Source organism: Salmo salar, chromosome 07, assembly GCF_965601325.2.
Source record: "Salmo salar chromosome 07, fSalSal1, whole genome shotgun sequence".
NCBI lineage: Eukaryota > Metazoa > Chordata > Actinopteri > Salmoniformes > Salmonidae > Salmo > Salmo salar.
In genome coordinates, this window is record NC_138297.1 from 17,625,567 (window position 1) to 17,645,832 (window position 20,266).

A 20,266-nucleotide genomic window follows, 5' to 3' on the forward strand; every position below is an offset into this window, starting at 1 on the left:
ACATACTGTAGATGCTAATGTATGATTATGTATCAATAACGACTCATGTAAAAATCATTGTTATTGTGAAAAGAGATCATTGCTATATCAGATATTTTGTATTGGTTTTGTAGGAGTGACGCATTGCCCAATTACCATTAATTTACCAAGTGGATTGAGAAATATAATGACCTAATGATACCAAGTTGCGATGTGATATTCCGTTTCTAGAGAGGATGAGTATGTGGGAATAGTGGTAACCATCATTTTGTCTTTAAACGTATCTGTCACAGGGTTCAGAATGCAAATTCTTGACCAAAAGGTTCTTAGTGTCAGCTTACAGCATGGAAAGCTCGTACTTCATGAAGTGTGTGTGACCTGGAGGCTTGTGACATTTTTCTGTAGCCTTTTCTCACCTGACAATTGGGACCAGGATCCACCTCAGATGCTCCACAGATGAAAGGGGAAACCTTTTAGGGGTAAATTATCATAATCTTTAGATGCTCTTTGTTTCACAGGAAGCATGTTCATGGTGCTGTAACAGTCATGTGAGGGAAGTTGTCAGAATTTGCATCAGACCTTCTACCCCTGAAGTGTTTATCAAAACATTAAGCAGGTGATCAGTGAGCAGAGTGTTGGAAATCAGCATAAAAGGCAAAAGAGTGAAGGGTAAAAACCCAGATTAGTCATTGGTGTGAGGTCAAACTTGTGATAAAAAAAATGTGCATCCTGATTTCATATTTTCTGCATATAAAATAATGTAAAATTGAATGGTACTAGACAGCAGCACCAGTACAGGATCGTTGAAGATGTTGAGATAAAAAATACAACAGCACTCTCTGCTGTTGGTTTTTCAAATGGCGCTCTTTTCTTCTGCGGTGCGCTTTCACGGCGTCATCGACGTGCGACAAAATCCCATTGAAAATAAAAGTCCCCGGAAGTGTTTTTTTTTTTGTTAGTACGTTTGCAATGTATAATGATTCAGTGCTATGCAATTTGCTATTATATCTAAACCATGTTGAAACTCTTTGAGATTAAGTTTACAGACAAATGTAATACTCTTCCGGGAGGATTTTGGTCTGGCGTTGATGTTTAGATAAATAAACCACACGTTGTGAACAAACGTCTTTGTGGAGTCAAAAGAGGTTTTGAAGAACTTGCAAACATCCTCCTAATTCATGGATGTGTTACGTCAGAGTCCAAGGATGTTCTTTCTTTAGTGAATAGTGATATTGAACTTGAATATGACAAGCAGAGACGGGTATTTTTCTGTGAGGACATTCATTCCTAAAGTAAACTTATGGCACAACAGTACATAAAGACATACTCAAAAGTAAGAACATGCTAATGACAATAAGCTGCTTATCGTTGAATTCTGGCTGACTTTACAGCATGTGCACAACAACAGTCGGATGTGTGAAATGTTGTGTTCCTTTTTAAAATCTTTACATTTTCAGACTTTGAATCTCAAAGGGTAAAGTAAGCTTCGTACCAGTTGAAGAGAGTTCGGAAGGTACTGCGTCTGGAAGGAAGAACATCTATCAGATACACCTTCTGCCTGAGAACAATGATGAATGGTGAGTCTTTCCATGTTAAGATGTTTCATTTCAATGTCAGCTTCTTCACCTAGCCTTCCATCAATCCAGTCATGCATGGACACATTGGACAGTGTCTACATTGATTTCCTCTGTAACACCTCCTGCGGCCTGATGAGTGGTTCAGTGACAGGGGGGGGGGGGCCTACCCCTAACTTCCCTGGCTAGTTGAGGAGCTCCTGCCCAAACTGGTAAGCTGGGCCACAGAGAGTAAGACCAGTGAGCTCAGGAGCACCCTGTCCCTGCTGCCTGTAGAGAAGTACAACATCATGTACTAACAGCTGAAGGACAAGTACAAGGAGATGGTCAAGGTCTGGTCTTTCATAGTGTAGCCTCACAGATCAGATTCTTTGTAGCAGTGGTTTGTTGTTGTTGAAGTTGTTTTCATGTTAATGTCCCAACATACTGTAATATTTGTCTTTGTTTAGGTTTGGCCTGAAGTAACAGACCCTGAGAAGTTTGTCTTTGAAGATATTGCCTTCGCTACATATCTTCTGATAGGCCTCCTCAGTATATGGACAGAATGCTAATATGTGTGAAATGACAGCTCTTATGACAATAACGCCATTGTTCTATCAATGAACAGGTCCTATGGGGCGAGGAGCTAGCAGAGAAGGGTCTTACGGTCAAACAGTCCTTTGTGGATCTTGGTTATGGAAATGGTCTATGTATGATAAACACTACACTAGGTTGCCAGAACACAGTTACATAAAACAACCTGATATGCCCTGGTGCTGAATAATAACACCTGGACACCTGTGGAAAACTGACCTTTGTTGCCGATCTCTTTTAGTTCACAAATGTCCACTGGACGCTTAATCAATGACACGGTGTAGCTAGTGTGTCGTAAGAAGCTTTAGGTTGCATCCCATATGGCACTGTATTCCCTTTATAGTGCACTACATTTGACGGGCCAGTAAATGAACGGCAAACAAAAAACATTGATTTCAACGTTTTCTTACATAAACATTTGTTTTACTCCCTCTTTCTCCCCAATTTTGATGTTGTCTCATTGCTGTAACTCACCAACGGGCTTGAGAGAGAGGCAAAGATCGAGTTATGCGTCCTCCAAAACATGACCCGACAAACCGCGCTTCTTAACCAGCTGCACCCGGTCCGCCACAAGGAGTCGCTAGAGCCCGATGAGCCAAGTAAAGCCCCCCCCCCCCGGGCACACCCTCCCCTAACCCGGATGACGCTGGTCCAATTGTGCGCTGCCCTATAGGACTCCCGGTCATGACACAGCCTGGGATCGGACCCAGGTCTGTAGTGACTCCTCAAGCACTGCAATGCAGTGCAGTAGACCGCTGGGCCACTCGGGAGTACAACAGTAACTTTTCTTGTCATTTATCAGACGCTCTTATCCAGATGGACTTACAGTAGTGAGTGCATACATTTTCATATTTGTACTGGTTCCCCAGGGGAATCGAACCCATTATCCTGGCATTGCAATTGCAATGTCTGCAGAAAGAATGGGGTGTCAACTATGACATAAAATCAAATTTTATTGGTCGCATACACAGCAGATGTTAATGCGAGTGTAGCGAAATGCTTGTGCTTCTAGTTCCGACCATGCAGTAATATCTAACAAGTAATCTAACAATTTCACAACAACTACCTTATACACACAAGTGTAAAGGAATGAATAAGAATATGTACATATAAATATATGGATGAGCGATGGCCGAACGGCATAGGCAAGATGCAGTAGATGGTATAGAGTACAGTATATACATATGAGATGAGTAATGTAGGGTATGTAAACATATAAAGTGGCATTGTTTAAAGTGACTAGTGATACATTTATTACATCCAATTTTTAATTATTAAGTGGCTGGAGATTTGAGTCAGTATGTTGGCAGCAGCCACTCAATGTTCGTTATGGCTGTTTAACAGTCTGATGGCTTTGAGATGGAAGCTGTTTTTCAGTCTCTCGGTCCCAGCTATGATAGCGGGGTGAACAGGCAGTGGCTCGGGTGGTTGTTGTCCTTGATGATCTTTTTGGCCTTCCTGTGACATCGGGTGGTGTACCTTCACTTTGAAAAAAATCTATTTTGGTTATTGAACCACTGTAAGTGAAGTGGATTTACACCTGGTAACGGAATTTCATCATGCGTCCCTGATCTTTAATACACAGAAATGGATAATTATGGATGTGAGTCATTCTCTTCATGGTGATGTATCCTAAATAGGTACACAAAGGTAGAAATATGCTATATTTTCCTTTGCATAATTGCATATTATTCTACACACTATTTTAACGAGCTCCCCTACCAAACAAGACCACATTTGGTTGGTCCGCACCGGACTAAATCTGAACCAATGATAGACGCCTATGTTTCACAAGTTCTGACATCAAGGCACAGTAGAGTACAGTACAGTATAGTATAGTATAGTCGAGTAGAGTACAGTACATTAGTGTACTCAACTCTAGTGTACTCTAGTGTGTACTGTACACTACTCTACTTTACAGTACAGGACTGTATTGTACTAAATTATATTCTACTTTTACTGAACTATACTCTAATTTTCTTTACTGTACTGTACTGTACTAGAGCTGGGATGATAAAGCGAAAATGATCGACACCAACCGATCACTTATCGCAGCCATTTTGCTGATACCGTTCATTACGATAAGTAGCCTATACTAAAGAAATGTGAAGTTTGAAATGAAATACAATTAACAATTGATGGCTACAACCATCAAACCAGTAGTAGTACTTTAAAGGTTAATAAAAAAAGGGCAATTTGTCACAAAATTTATTTTTGTCCATATCACCCAGCTCTATACTGTACTGAACTATACTTTACGGTACTGAGCTCTACTGTACTATACTGTGCTGACCAAACTTGTGAAACAGATGTATGTCTATGATTGGTTCAGACCAAATCTGAACCAATCATGGAAGTCTATATTTGGGCCAAATGAAGACCGGTCCAGACATCTGTGCATGTTGACATCAGGGCTGGTCCGGACCAGACCAAATTTCAACTACTTTTTAACATCCTGGGATGTCAGTTGTCGATTGGTGCTCAGTGGGTGTGGATGTTGGTTACAGTAAATGGAAAGAGAGGGGGCTCATGGGTAGGTGACCTGTAAGAACTGAGATATGTGATATTAATTGGAGAGAAGAGTGAGAGGGAGGTGTAGTCCAGACCTTTCGCACTCTTGCTTTGACCACCACAAAGAGGGAGACCCAACTGTGGTTTGTAACTACTTTGATTTCCCATTGCAACCAATTCAGTTGCAGAAATTCTGTTACCGATTCTTCTGAAATTCTGTTGACGATTTGGTAACAGGATTTCAAATTTGTCACGTCCATTCCCGCTCAAGCGCTCGACGTCGCCGATTTACTAACTTCCGGGCCTTGCGACCATTACGCACACCCGGCAACCATTATTACACACACCTGCGCCCCATCATCAGTCACACCTGGAATTCATTACCACCTTGATTACTTATCATTTATCTATCAGTCGTCAGGTAGTATTGTTTATATTTCCTTGGTTTTTTTTGTCTCTTGTTTTATAATGTTCGTTATTATTAAGCTCACTGCACTTGTTTCCTGACTCCCTGCGTCTACATTCATTTCAATAATTCATAAACAAAATTGATATCAGTAAAAACACTAACTAATTGGTAGGTCTACCTTTACTTGTTACTTCTGTGAACTTTCATTATCCTCCCTCATGAAGGAGAGAAATGACAATATCTTAAAGATAAGTGGATTTTTGATAATGGAATTTCAAAGCACAAGGCAATGTTTCGTAAAGGCAAAAAAATTCTGCTAAACTAAATGTTTTAGTTGGCAGGGGTCTTTACTTCATTATGTTTTGGTGTATTTTTAATACCTTTTAAGACTTTCTGGTAGATGTTGTGAAAGACCCCTTTTCCATCTGTTTGACAAGAAATCAGTCTTAGCTTATTCAGAATTTGTTGTTGAAAAATGTATATATACCTTAATAAATAATGTTTTACTCTTAGCTTTCATTTGACATGCTCCTATGAACTTCACATGTTGGTGCTCATGGCTTGGAATTGACCATAGTGCACTGTATAGGGAATAGGGTGCCATTTGGGATGCGGCCTTAATCCGCGCCAATTTCATGCTAGTGTTCTATTCAATCAGTGATGTGATTTAACGTCTAATCAAAACGCTGGATAGCCGTGATTGAAATGACACACTGGGGGTAGGTGGATATTGTCTTTGTGTACCCAATGTTCAGTTCTGCCCGCTGATGAAGTGATTAGGGACTGACTGACCTGACCGTCTTACCTGCTTGTGTTTCAGCACCCTGGAAAGGGCATCGATGTGAGGAAACGGAAGATCTGGAATATGTACGGCCCATGAACCTATCTAGAGGTGAGGAAGGGCTAAATGAAACACTGTTTTATTCAGCTTTGATCAGTTAGCGCTTGTTACTTTAGAGGGTGTATATCCTGCATGAGCCTCATAATACCCTTTAATACACCCCAAGATCAACTTCATTTTGAGGGCTTTGTGGATATTGGAATTCCCATTTTTTTTCTTCTAAGAAACCAAAACTATTGCACTATTTTAAATATTTGTGATGATGTGTACAGTAGGTATTATAGCGGTAATATATTAACTATTTCGTTCACCTTTTCAAATGAAGTAATATGACAGTCATATGTAGTCTAAGTCTAAACCCCCATAGATACACATGGAATTGCACGTGGGGTTGCAGGGAACCAGTGCTCTGCTGTGCTTGACTTTTCCCCTGCCGCACCCCTTCAATGTTTAATCTGAAGACATGCTGCTCTCTTTCCCTTTACTGTAACCAACATCCTCACCCACTGAGCAACAACCGTCACCGGACGTTGAAAAGTAGTTGAAATTTAGTCAGTCTGCCGTAGCCTTGATTTCAACATCTACAGATCCAATTTTTTGGTCCGGTCTGGACCAGCCTGGACCAAGACCAAAGAGCTCTCCAAGGATGTCAGGGACAAGATTGTTGACCTACAAAAGGCTGGAATGGGCTACAAGACCATCGCCAAGCAGCTTGGTGAGAAGGTGACAACAGTTGGTGCGAGTATTCGCAAATGGAAGAAACACAAAAGAACTGTCAATCTCCCTCGGCCTGGGGCTCCATGCAAGATCTCACCTCGTGGAGTTGCAATGATCATGAGAATGGTGAGGAATCAGCCCAGAACTACACGGAGGATCTTGTCAATGATCTCAAGGCAGCTGGGACCGTAGTCACCAAGAAAACAGTTGGTAACACACTACGCCGTGAAGGACTGAAATCCTGCAGCGCCCGCAAGGTCCCCCTGCTCAAGAAAGCACATATACATGCCCGTCTGAAGTTTGCCAATGAACATCTGAATGATTCAGAGGACAACTGGGTGAAAGTGTTGTGGTCAGATGAGACCAAAATGGAGCTCTTTGGCATCAACTCAACTCGCTGTGTTTGGAGGAGGAGGAATGCTGCCTATGACCCCAAGAACATCATCCCCACTGTCAAACATGGAGGTGGAAACATTATGCTTTGGGGGTGTTTTTCTGCTAAGGGGACAGGACAACTTCACCGCATCAAAGGGACGATGGACGGGGCCATGTACCGTCAAATCTTGGGTTAGAACTTCCTTCCCTCAGCCAGGGCATTGAAAATGGGTCGTGAATGGGTATTCCAGCATGACAATGACCCAAAACACACGGCCAAGGCAACAAAGGAGTGGCTCAAGAAGAAGCACATTAAGGTCCTGGAGTGGCCTAGCCAGTCTACAGACCTTAATCCCATAGAAAATCTGTGGAGGGAGCTGAAGGTTTGAGTTGCCAAACGTCAGCCTCAAAACTTTAATGACTTGGAGAAGATCTGCAAAGAGGAGTGGGACAAAATCCCTCCTGAGATGTGTGCAAACCTGGTGGCCAACTACAAGAAACATCTGACCTCTGTGATTGCCAACAAGGGTTTTGCCACCAAGTACTAAGTCATGTTTTGCAAAGGGGTCAAATTGCCTCATTAAAATGCAAATCATTTTATAACATTTTTGACATGCGTTTTTCTGGATTTTTTTGTTGTTATTCTGTCTCTCACTGTTCAAATAAACCTACCATTAAAATTATAGACTGATCATTTCTTTGTCAGTGGGCAAACGTACAAAATCAGCAGGGGATCAAATACTTTTTTCCCTGCACTACTTTTGATCAGACCCCTATGGGCCCTATGGGGCCCTGGTCAAAAGTAGTGCACTACAAAGGGAATACCGGGCCATTTGGGACATTGCTTGAGAGAAAAGGGAGTTGTGCTAAATTAGGGCCTCAAAAAAGAACTTGTTCTCTCAGACAGTTCATCTCAGGTGTCAGACAGTCAGAGCTGTGAAGTCAATTAAACTCAGTCCAACATGCTGTCATGAGAGAATTTTGCCACCTCAGTTCCCCAGCGTCGTATAAATGACAATCTCATCTTCTCTCTTTGGCATACGGGAATGCAGCTCCACCTTAGGTTCCCCCATGTTGTTGTTTTTTACATCATTATAGTTATATAGACTACAGTCGCGAGGATAGCCCATGTGTTTATTATATCAGACCCAGAAGTCTGGACAGTGGGCACCCCATTGTGATTTCCCTGCTGTGGCAAAGCTATTACCCTCTTACCAACAAATGACAGCACAATACCTGTCAATCAATCACCAAGGGCCCTCCACTCTAGATGATCAACTTCAAAACTGTTCTGTTGATTTTGTATAAAAGTGTTTAACATGCTGCCTCCCGGGTGGCGCAGTGGTCTAAGGCACTGCATCGCAGGGCTGGCTGTGCCACCAGAGACTCTGGGTTCGAGCCCAGGCTCTGTCGCAGCCGGCCGCGACCGGGAGGTCCATGGGGCGGCGCACAATTGGTTTAGTGTCGTCCGGGTTAGGGAGGGTTTGGCCGGGAGGGATATCCTTGTCTCATCGCGCACTAGCGACTCCTGTGGCGGGCCGGGCGCAGTGCACGCTGACCAGGTCGCTAGGTGTATGGTGTTACCTCCGACACATTGGTGCGGCTGGCTTCCGGGTTGGATGCGCACTGAAGCAGTGCGGCTAGGTTGGGTTGTGTTTCGGAGGACGCATGGCTCTCGACCTTCGCCTCTCCTGAGTCCGTGCGGGAGTTGTAGCGATGAGACAAGACAGTAACTACCAGTAATTGGATACCACGAAATTGGGGAGAAAAAGGGGGTCAAATATATTTTTTAAAGTGTTTAACATGGCCTACAATAGAGATTATTGTTACAGTACTGCACCACATACTGCAACATATTCAAGACATTCAACCTTTGTTTTGTTTGCAGCTAGGGATAGTATGCCAAGGTACGTGTGAACAGTGGGCAGCTGACAGCAGGTTGGCATTTATTGTCAGGAATCTTGCCCTAGAGGCAGCTCTCCAAAGTGGTCACTAGCTGGCACAGGCACAAATTCATAAAATCTGATTTTAAACCTAACCTTAACCACATTGCCAACCCTAACCTTTATTATATAGACAATTTTGACTTTGCAGCTGACCCATCTAGCGGAAATGTCTCAGTTCTGCCTCCAGGGCAAGATTCAGGACAAACGTCATCCTGCGGGGTCCCAGGGCCTTAATATCAAATCACATTTTATTTGTCACATGTGCCGAAAAGAACAGGGAAATGCTTACTTATAAGCCCTTAACCAACAATGCAGTTCAAGAAATAGTTAAGAAAATATTTACAGAATAAACTAAAGTAAAACATTAAATGTAACACAATAAAATAACAATAACGAGGCTATATACAGGGGATACCGAGTCAATGTGCGGGGGTACAGGTTAGTCGAGGTAATTTGTACATGTAGGTAGGGGTAAAGTGACTACATAGATAATAAACAGCAAGTAGCAGCAGTGAAACAAAAAGGGGGGGTCCAATGTAAATAGTCTGGGTTGCCATTTGATTAATTGTTCAGCAGTCTTATGGCTTGGGGATAGAAGATGTTAAGGAGCCTTTTGGACCTAGACTTGGCGCTCCGGTACCACTTGCCGTGCGGTAGCAGAGAGAACAGTCTATGACTTGGGTGACTGGAGTCTTTGACCATTTTTTGGACCTTCCTCTGACACCACCTAGTATATAGGTCCTGGATGGCAGGAAGCTTGGCCCCAGTGATATAATATCACTACAACGTTTACAGCTGCCCTTTAGAGATGAATGCGATAACTGGGGCTATTGACAATGTGGAATTAGTCTGGACCTGGGCTGGCCTCCTAGACTGTTATTAATGGGTTGTCCATAGATACTGTGTTTGTGTACTGCTGTGAGCACAAGGTTGATTGCACGTTAACATTTATTTAGTGACTACGAGGAAACAGAGATACTGTATTTGTTTGTTGCCTCTGTTTTAGCCCATATACTAAAATAGTGAATCCTAAGGAGAACTGAAATCTAAAAATACAATGCAAAAATGTCACAATACCGGTAAAAATGTAGGCACAAAACCTTTCATCCGACCATACAGTGTTTGCATGCAATTAGTAGGCTAGTCGACTAGAAGAATGAATTATACGGAATGAGATTGTGGAAATTATTGCCTCTTATGGCTCTTGTGTTCCTTTCAAACTTACATGAGGCAATCGTTTAGCTTGTTTAGCTGGGACTCGCTGTCCCTTTAACTAAAGGCTTGGGGTTCTGTCAGGATCTGTCCTTTCTGGTGTCCTTGTCCTCCATGATATAATATGATGGGTGTCTGGACTAGAACATGGTGATGGGATATGATGTGTCTAGGCTAGAACATGGTGATGGGATATGATGGTGTCTAGACTAGAACATGGTGATATAATATGATGGGTGTCTAGGCTAGAACATGGTGATGGGATATGATGTGTCTAGACTAGAACATGGTGATGGGATATGATGTGTCTAGACTAGAACATGGTGATGGGATATGATGTGTCTAGACTAGAACATGGTGATGGGATATGATGTGTCTAGACTAGAATATGGTGATATAATATGATGGGTGTCTAGGCTAGAACATGGTGATGGGATATGATGTGTCTAGACTAGAACATGGTGATGGGATATGATGGGTGTCTGGACTAGAACATGGTGATGGGATATGATGTGTCTAGACTAGAACATGGTGATGGGATATGATGTGTCTAGACTAGAACATGGTGATGGGATATGATGTGTCTAGACTAGAACATGGTGATGGGATATGATGGTGTCTAGACTAGAACATGGTGATGGGATATGATGTGTCTAGACTAGAACATGGGGATGGGATATGATGTGTCTAGGCTAGAACATGGTGATGGGATATGATGGTGTCTAGACTAGAACATGGTGATGGGATATGATGTGTCTAGACTAGAACATGGTGATGGGATATGATGGTGTCTAGACTAGAACATGGTGATGGGATATGATGTGTCTAGACTAGAACATGGTGATGGGATATGATGTGTCTAGACTAGAACATGGTGATGGGATATGATGATGTCTAGACTAGAACATGGGGATGGGATATGATGTGTCTAGACTAGAACATGGTGATGGGATATGATGTGTCTAGACTAGAACATGGGGATGGGATATGATGTGTCTAGACTAGAACATGGTGATGGGATATGATGTGTCTAGACTAGAACATGGGGATGGGATATGATGTGTCTAGACTAGAACATGGTGATGGGATATGATGTGTCTAGACTAGAACATGGTGATGGGATATGATGTGTCTAGACTAGAACATGGTGATGGGATATGATGATGTCTAGACTAGAACATGGGGATGGGATATGATGTGTCTAGACTAGAACATGGTGATGGGATATGATGTGTCTAGACTAGAACATGGTGATGGGATATGATGTGTCTAGACTAGAACATGGGGATGGGATTTGATGTGTCTAGACTAGAACATGGTGATGGGATATGATGTGTCTAGACTAGAACATGGTGATGGGATATGATGTGTCCAGGCTAGAACATGGTGATGGGATATGATGATGTCTAGACTAGAACATGGGGATGGGATATGATGGTGTCTAGACTAGAACATGGTGATGGGATATGATGTGTCTAGACTAGAACATGGTGATGGGATATGATGTGTCTAGACTAGAACATGGGGATGGGATTTGATGTGTCTAGACTAGAACATGGTGATGGGATATGATGTGTCTAGACTAGAACATGGAAGTGGTCTCCAACTCCTGAAAGGGCTTTCCTTGTTGTCATTTTATCTAGTTTCCCTAGTTCACAGGTTTAGGCTAAAATCATTTATTTACTTGTTTACTTTTGTTGTGTTGTATAAGACCAGTCATTTAATTAGGCCCTACATGGCAATAGGCACGAAATGTTGGTTTAAATTAAATACAAATAAATTTAATTTGTAACCTCATCTGACTCATTATTTCAGATCACCCTTCCTTATACCCACCCTGACACTAAATGAGCTGGGATAACAATATCAAGATGTTATCCTCCTTCAATATTAAAAGTTGGCAACAGAGTTCTTTCGCGACAGAGAGCGGCTGGGTGTGTCACAAGTCATTTGTCATTTAAAAAATGAATGATTCAAAAATCTAATTACGGTCGTCGGCGGTGCGTCTCTCTGATCTAAAGAAGCTTCTATTCCAGGAAATGGCAATCACTCCCAGTGATGGCTTCTTATTCCTGGACACAGACTGGCTGATTGGAAACCACTCGGAGGAGCTCTCACCGTGGATCCCCGTTATAGCGGCCAGGCAAGTCATCAGCAGACCCAATTTGGCTTAGCCGCCTCAAGTGGCAGCTGATCTATTGAATTTGAAATCATGTTACTTTCATGAGTTGTGTTGGTTTGGGGAGAGGGGGAATGGAGGTGTGTTGATGTGTGAAGGGACTTGTTTGATGCGCAGGCCATCTGATGGCGATGTTGAGCTTGGCTCTTGAAGTTAGTCTCTTGCTCCGGTTTGAACGCTCCAACGGTCCTTAACGATGCCTCATAGCTCCATAGGCTTTAAATTGTCCTCATTTTTCTTCCACCCAACTTTGAGTAAGTTGTGCCTAATTCAGTTGTTCCTACAGTATGTTCTCACCTCTATGATGTCTGCTACCTCTGCTTGACCAGGGTTCTCTAAGACTAAACCAGGGAAATAAAGGATGGTTTTGATGTGTCATTTCTGTCACTTTCCTCACAGTTTAGGTCATCCTTCTCCTGCCGGTACTTTGCTCTGCTGTTTCTTTTGACTTCTATGGGAAGTACCAGTGGAGACAGTTTCAGAAGTCCCAGTATAAAGAATACATTGACTTCATCTCTGAGATCAGCACAGCCTGTGGGTTCAACACAGAGGAGGACGGCCTGAGAATCCCCTCCACAAAGCGGATATGCTAATGTGGCGGCAGGTAGCCTAGTGGTTAGAGCGTTGGGCTAGTAAACGAAAGGTTGCTGGATCGAATCCCAGAGCCGACAAGGTACAAATCTGTCGTTCTGCCCCTGAACAAGGCAGTTAACCCACTGTTCCCTGGTAGGCTGTCATTGTGAATAAGAATGTGTTCTTAACTGACTTGCCTAGTTAAATAAAAAAAAATAACACCCACACTTGAACACATGGTCCCGTGTGACTCAGTTGGTAGAGCATGATGCTTGCAACGTCAGGGTTGTGGGTTCGATTCCCATGGGGAAAAAGTACGAAAATGTATGCACAGTCAATGTATTCCAAATCGCTCTGGATACTAAAAGACTAAAAATACAAATAAATCAAAAAACATACAGTATATGTTAACATAAGCCAGTCACACTGTTTTAATCTAACCCCTTACTCTGCAGGTGTGTCTGGTAGGAAAGTCAAGGAGCTACCAGCTGTCGGACGAGCGGAGAGCCAAGTATATACAGGGTCGTCAGACCTGCTCCGGGGTCACAGTACAAGGGTCAAACGTTGAGGGGGAAGCTGAGACTGACAGGTCCCATGGGAACAACTGGGGAGCTGGGTTCCAGCCCCGAGAGAGGATCGAGACTGTGTGGAATTGCGCCGCCCTCCCCCGGGATTTTGTAGATGGTATAGTCTTACATGTGGCCAACACTCTGCTTGGGTCGACCAAGGACAAAGGCGGGGATGTCCCTGATGCCTGGAACACTGGAGGTAAGAGAATGGGACTTAATAACTAAAGTGTCAATCAAATCACAAGGTAATCTCTCCTTCAAAACATTGAGCTGTCATTGAGGTCATATTAGGTTTAGGAATAAAGAACAAAAAGTACATATCTGCTCTGTGGTTCATTACTATAATGGAGTATGATGGGTTTATGTACACTACATGGTGTATAGCTGACTCTGTGGAATTCAGGAACGTTAAGGTCATGCTAGGTCCCTTGTGTCCTTAACGCCCCCCCCCCCCCCGCCTACCTCTCCCTGTCTCTCTCTCTCTCAGCACCAATAGGAAGGCCCCTGGAGGTGCAGTGCAACCCTGCTTTGAACCCTGGAAGTGTTTCATCCTTTGCCAGCTACATCCTGTACTACACACACCGCCCCATCTCTCCTTTATCAACCCCCTCCAGATTATCCCCTCATCCTACACACACACACACACACACACACACACACCTGCACCCAAGGTACGACAGATGAGATAAGGGGATGAAGTGTACTCTGATTAAAACAGGAGAATCTCTTTCAGGACTGGAATTAGAGAGAGGGACAGAAAGGTAGAGTAGGGAGGGGGTGAAAAAGAGGATGGAGAGACAGAGCACCTGTAACCCGGGATGGAGATGAATGGATGAATAATGCATTCTGATCCATCTTTTATGGATGACTCTGTATTTGTTTCCTCCTATGGTGCTGCTCTGAAAAGAGGGGGGGGGGGGGGGGGGTGCTGGGACACTGACAGTGGCTAGCCCGCGAATTTCACTGTCTCTCTCTCTCTCAATAGATGTGACAAGCTAAACAATTGCCTCATGCAAGTTTGAAAGGAACACAAGAACTATAAGATGCAATATTTTCCACAATCATACTGTGTAATTCATTCTTCTAGTCGACTAGCCTACTAATTGTGTGCAAACACTGTATGGTCGGATGAAAGGTTTTGTGCCTACATTTTTACCGGTATTGTGACATTTTTGCATTGTATTTTTAGATTTCAGTTCTCCTTAGGATTCATTATTTTAGTATATGGGCTAAAACAGAGGCAACAAACAAATACAGTATCTCTGTTTCCTCGTAGTCACTAAATAAATGTTAACGTGCAATCAACCTTGTGCTCACAGCAGTACACAAACACAGTATCTATGGACAACCCATTAATAACAGTCTAGGAGGCCAGCCCAGGTCCAGACTAATTCCACATTGTCAATAGCCCCAGTTATCCCACTCATCTCAATTAGCAGTGTAGGCTATGGTCTCTAAAGGGCAGCTGTAAACGTTGTAGTGATGTTATAGTAGGGTCCTGGGCCCCCGCAGGTTGAAGTTTGTCCAGAATCTTGCCCTGGAGGCAGAACTGAGACATTTCCACTAGATGGGCCAGCTGCAAAGTCAAAATTGTCTATATCATAAAGGTTAGGGTTGGCAATGTGGTTAAGGTTAGGTTTAAAATCAGATTTTATGAATTTGTGCCTGTGCCAGCTAGTGACCACTTTGGAGAGCTGCCTCCAGGGCAAGATTCCTGACAATAAATGCCAACCTGCTGTCAGCTGCTCACTGTTCACACGTCCCTTGGCATACTATCCCTAGCTGCAAACAAAACAAAGGTTGAGTGTCTTGAATATGTTGCATAATGTGGTGCAGTACTGTAACAATAATCTCTATGTAAGCTAAGTAGGCCATGTTTAACACTATACAAAATCAACAGAACAGTTTTGAAGTTGATCATCTAGAGTGGAGGGCCCTTGGTGATTGATTGACAGGTATTGTGCTGTCATTTGTTGGTAAGAGGGTAATAGCTTTGCCACAGCAGGGAAATCACAATGGGGTGCCCACTGTCCAGACTTCTGGGTCTGATATAATAAACACATGGGCTATCCTCGCGACTGTAGTCTATATAACTATAATGATGTAAAAAACAACAACATGGGGGAACCTAAGGTGGAGCTGCATTCCCGTATGCCAAAGAGAGAAGATGAGATTGTCATATATACGAACCAAAGGTCAAAACAGATTGAATTCTCCATGTAGAAGGGAAAGGAAAGCCAGAAATACCTTAATCTCCATGAAATGGAACTTAAAGGTTGGCTAGCTGCTCTGCTGCGAACTCCACTGGGAATTCATATCTTGGCTTACAAATATTGTGGAAACACAAAAATAGTTTTTGGCCATGCATACACATTATCTAAGGCAGCCTGGGGAATGGGTTAATTTTAATACCTCCCTCTCTCGTAACTCGTTGGTATCTGAAATGACGCTGGGGAACTAAGGTGGTGACATGTTCTCTTATGACAGCATGTTGGACTGAGTTTAATTGACTTCACAGCTCTGACTGTCTGACACCTGAGATGAACTTTCTGAGAGAACAAGTTCTTTTTTGAGGCTCTAATTTAGCACAACTCCCTTATCTCTCAGGCTATGTCCCAAATGGCACTGTTTTCCCTTTGTAGTGCACTCCTTTTGACAAGGGCTCCATTTTGGCTTTGGTCAAAAGTAGTGCACTATGTAGGAAATAGGTTGCCATTTGGGACGCAGCCTGTGCCATCCCAAAGGTCTCTCCAGTCACTCTTACATTTCATCCTTCTCCATTCTTGAACCCTGAACCACCACCTTCTCCTTTTTCATTCCAAATGCACTCTTTCTCACTCTCTCCTCTTCAGGCAGTCTGTCAGGGAGAGAGGTAGCTGAGCTGTTGGAGTAGGAGACTGGTCCTAAAGAAGGAGTGTGGAGGTCTGTACACCCTGCTCAAGAACAACCACCAGGTCTTCAGAGGTACGTGCAGTACAAACCTAGCATCCAGACTAGTGTTGAAAATGATGACAACTTTCCCAGGATTTTCAGTAGTCCCGGTTGGAAGACCATTGGAATCAGGTACGAATACGCAGGAAATCCAGAATCCTCCCACCAAAATGTCAGGAAAACCTGAGAGTTTTGGGAATGTTACTAGAATGTTTTTACCCTAATCCAGACATTATCTCAACAAAGCTCTGAGCTCCATATTTGGCTCTAACCAGATATGATATAGATCCAGCTTTAACCAGAGATGATATAGATCCAGTTCTAACCAGAGATGATATTGATCCAGTTCTAACCAGAGATGATATAGATCCAGTTCTAACCAGAGATGATATAGATCCAGTTCTAACCAGAGTTGATATAGATCCAGTTCTAACCAGAGATGGATATAGATCCAGTTCTAACCAGAGATGATATAGATCCAGTTCTAACCAGAGATGATATAGAGCCAGTTCTAACCAGAGATGGATATAGATCCAGTTCTAACCAGAGATGATATAGATCCAGTTCTAACCAGAGATGATATAGATCCAGTTCTAACCAGAGATGATATAGATCCAGTTCTAACCAGAGATGATATAGATCCAGTTCTAACCAGAGATGGATATGGATCCAGTTCCATGTAGTGATCTGCTAAGTGTCCCATTTTGGCACCAAACATCATGTGAAAATAACATTCTTATTTGCATTCTCACATGAAGGTTCATTATCTTGGAACGTTTGGTGTGAACATGAGGACTATTTAGTTTGCTGCACTCTATATCAATGGTTCTGGCACTGGGTCTACCTACATTAATCATACTGAAGCAATTCAGGGATTATTGGAATGTCACATATTCAGATAAGAATGCTTGAAAAAGTAGATGGAATCTTCCCCACTCTCAGCTTGAAGGAATTTTCATTTGGCAGTCTCTCTTAAAGCTTGCCTAAACTCTTGAAACTGGTCTAGACCTATTAGTAATATAAAAATGTTTGTATTAAACCCCCCTCCTCTCTCCCTCCTCTCTCTCTTCCAGTAAAGGCGGTATGGTCCATATCCGGAACTGGCGGGTACAGACCCAGAGACCCAGAAGGCTGCAAGGTACCAGGGCTGATGCGAGGCGGAAGCCCCTACTCTCTGGTGTCCTGAAGATCCGGGCCTGCTGGGTCCATGCCCACCACCCCCAGGGATGCCCCCTGCCGGCCGAGGAGTGTGCCTTTGCCCATTGAGCTGATGACCTCCAACCTTCCACCAGACTACTCAAGAAAATGAATAACTCAAATTAAACGCTCGATTCAGTTTAGACCGTTGCTTTATTTTTACTTGACTTGTTTTTATGCTGTGAAACGATGGTACACAAACACCTGTGACTACAAAGTCATTTGTACATACTTGGTTGTAATTTATTCTAACCATTTATTGGACTTTTCAGACCTAAATCTGGTTAGATACGGTACTTTTGAGTTTTTAAATCGGGGAGCAAGCTTTGCTATTTGTTTTGCACATCGCAAATATAACATCTAAAATATAAACATCCTATTGTATTTATTACCTCACAAAAACAGGTCAGAAAGGAAGGACGTATGGGCTTAAAACTGTAAATGTCAGGGCCATGAATTATTTATTGGGTAGTGTTCAGGGGGTGTCCTGTGTGTTGCTCTCTGTGTTCCTGCCTGTGTTCTTCTAACCCCTGGGCTCGTAACCCTGTGGCTCAAAGGTCATATGGAGGCAGTAGAGGGCCGACCCAGGGACCACCATGGGGTCAAGAGATGTGTCTACTGCCATCCAGGACCTCTACACCAGGCGGTGTCAGAGGAAGGCCCTAAAAATTGTCGAAGACCCCAGCCACCCCAGTCATAGACTGTTCTCTCTACTATCGCATGGCAAGCTGTACCGGAGTACCAAGTCTAGGACAAAAAGGCTTCTCAACAGTTTTTACCCCCAAGCCGTAAGACTCCTGAACAGGTAATCAAATGGCTACCCAGACTATTTTCATTGTGTGCCCCCCCCCAACCCCTCTTGGGATATATACGATTCTGCTTATAAGGGAAGAATAGGATGAAGTTGTCCCTAGAGGGCCTATAGACACTGATGTAATGTCAGTTTTGTAGGCGCCATAGGGGACAAGATGGGACCAAACAACACTGAAAGCCAATGGTGTCTGTTGATAAAGATGCCCTCTAGCTGAGCATGAAGAAACAACGGTGGACAAAACCTAATGATTGTGACCCAGTGAGCTGTAGGTGAAGGAGCCCTCAGGGGAATGACCTTCCTGGAAGGACCGGGGGAGAGAATCATGCTGAATTACACTACTATAGACATGGACATTGAATTGGCCCTGGGGCGGATGTGTGAAAGCTTGTAGTACTCATGAATGATGATTGTTTCCAGTTGTACGCTGACGGGTGGGCTTTAATGACCTGAGCAAGCTACGACACCACAGCATCTCCACCTCCATCCCTTCTTCTTTTCCGCACTTCCTCCATACACCTGGGAGAAATCGATTCATTAAGAGCCCTGCCTGCATTGCAGGTCTGCCAAGATCCAAACAGCCCATCAACCCTCTGCCTCACTCTGTACCCTGGCGAGGAGCGTGACGTGTCCAGGAAGTGGCACACAGACCCCCACCCTCCCGTTTTTGCTCTCTCAGTGACCCATTGACCCTATGGCCCTTGGCCCTCCCAACCTTCTGACCGGCACAACTAAGATTGATTGGCGCTCCCTCGACCGAGTTGATTCCCCGGCGATGTGTAAACAAACAAAGCATACAAGCCTGGCTTAAAAGAATGCATCACCACGCCAACCACAACAATAGCAACAAATAGCAGCAAATGAGCCATTGCCAAGCGCATTGGGTGTGTATGTGTGTGACATGTCTGGCCACTCAGTTTTGAGGAAGCCCAGAGACAAAAAAAAAAAAAAGAACAGAGACAAAAAAATTGGCGCTGAGGCCTGAATGTCGGTCAGGGAGAAGTGCCCATCTTCTCTCAAAGAAAGATCACAAATGACTTTCACCTTCATGTGTTATTCATTGTGTCGCACACACAAATGTCACTTGTTCATAGGGGCATAAACTGTCAAACCGCATCAACATCTATACTTTTTCTATGATTGCTATTTGGAGGGTAGCAAGCAACCAGTTAGTTTCAGTTCATGTTGTTTTCTCAAAATGGAAGAAAGTGGTCTTGTCTGCAGTGTATATACACTGCTCAAAAAAATAAAGGGAACACTTAAACAACACAATGTAACTCCAAGTCAATCACACTTCTGTGAAATCAAACTGTCCACTTAGGAAGCAACACTGATTGACAAATTTCACATGCTGTTGTGCAAATGGAATAGACAACAGGTGGAAATTATAGGCAATTAGCAAGACACCCCCAATAAAGGAGTGGTTCTGCAGGTGGGGACCACAGACCACTTCTCAGTTCCTATGCTTCCTGGCTGATGTTTTGGTCACTTTTGAATGCTGGCGGTGCTTTCACTCTAGTGGTAGCATGAGACGGAGTCTACAACCCACACAAGTGGCTCAGGTAGTGCAGCTCATCCAGGATGGCACATCAATGCGAGCTGTGGCAAGAAGGTTTGCTGTGTCTGTCAGCGTAGTGTCCAGAGCATGGAGGCGCTACCAGGAGACAGGCCAGTACATCAGGAGACGTGGAGGAGGCCATAGGAGGACAACAACCCAGCAGCAGGACCGCTACCTCCGCCTTTGTGCAAGGAGGAGCAGGAGGAGCACTGCCAGAACCCTGCAAAATGACCTCCAGCAGGCCACAAATGTGCATGTGTCTGCTCAAACGATCAGAAACAGACTCCATGAGGGTGGTATGAGGGCCCGAC

The 20,266-nt window shown here is 43.6% G+C and overlaps 1 long non-coding RNA gene across 2 annotated transcripts; it reads left to right on the forward strand.

Annotated features, from left to right (window-relative positions):
* Positions 1 to 930: 930 nt before the first annotated feature.
* LOC106608663 (uncharacterized) lies at positions 931 to 19,987 on the forward strand. 2 transcript variants are annotated; one of them, XR_001329557.3, is made up of 6 exons: positions 931 to 1,312; positions 1,437 to 1,556; positions 5,867 to 5,938; positions 13,345 to 13,657; positions 16,311 to 16,422; positions 17,463 to 19,982. It is a non-coding gene; the product is annotated as an uncharacterized LOC106608663 (long non-coding RNA). The 2 variants fall into 2 exon arrangements; XR_001329558.3 differs by lacking the exon at positions 13,345 to 13,657 and having other exon boundaries at positions 17,463 to 19,987.
* The last annotated feature ends 279 nt before the right edge of the window (positions 19,988 to 20,266 follow it).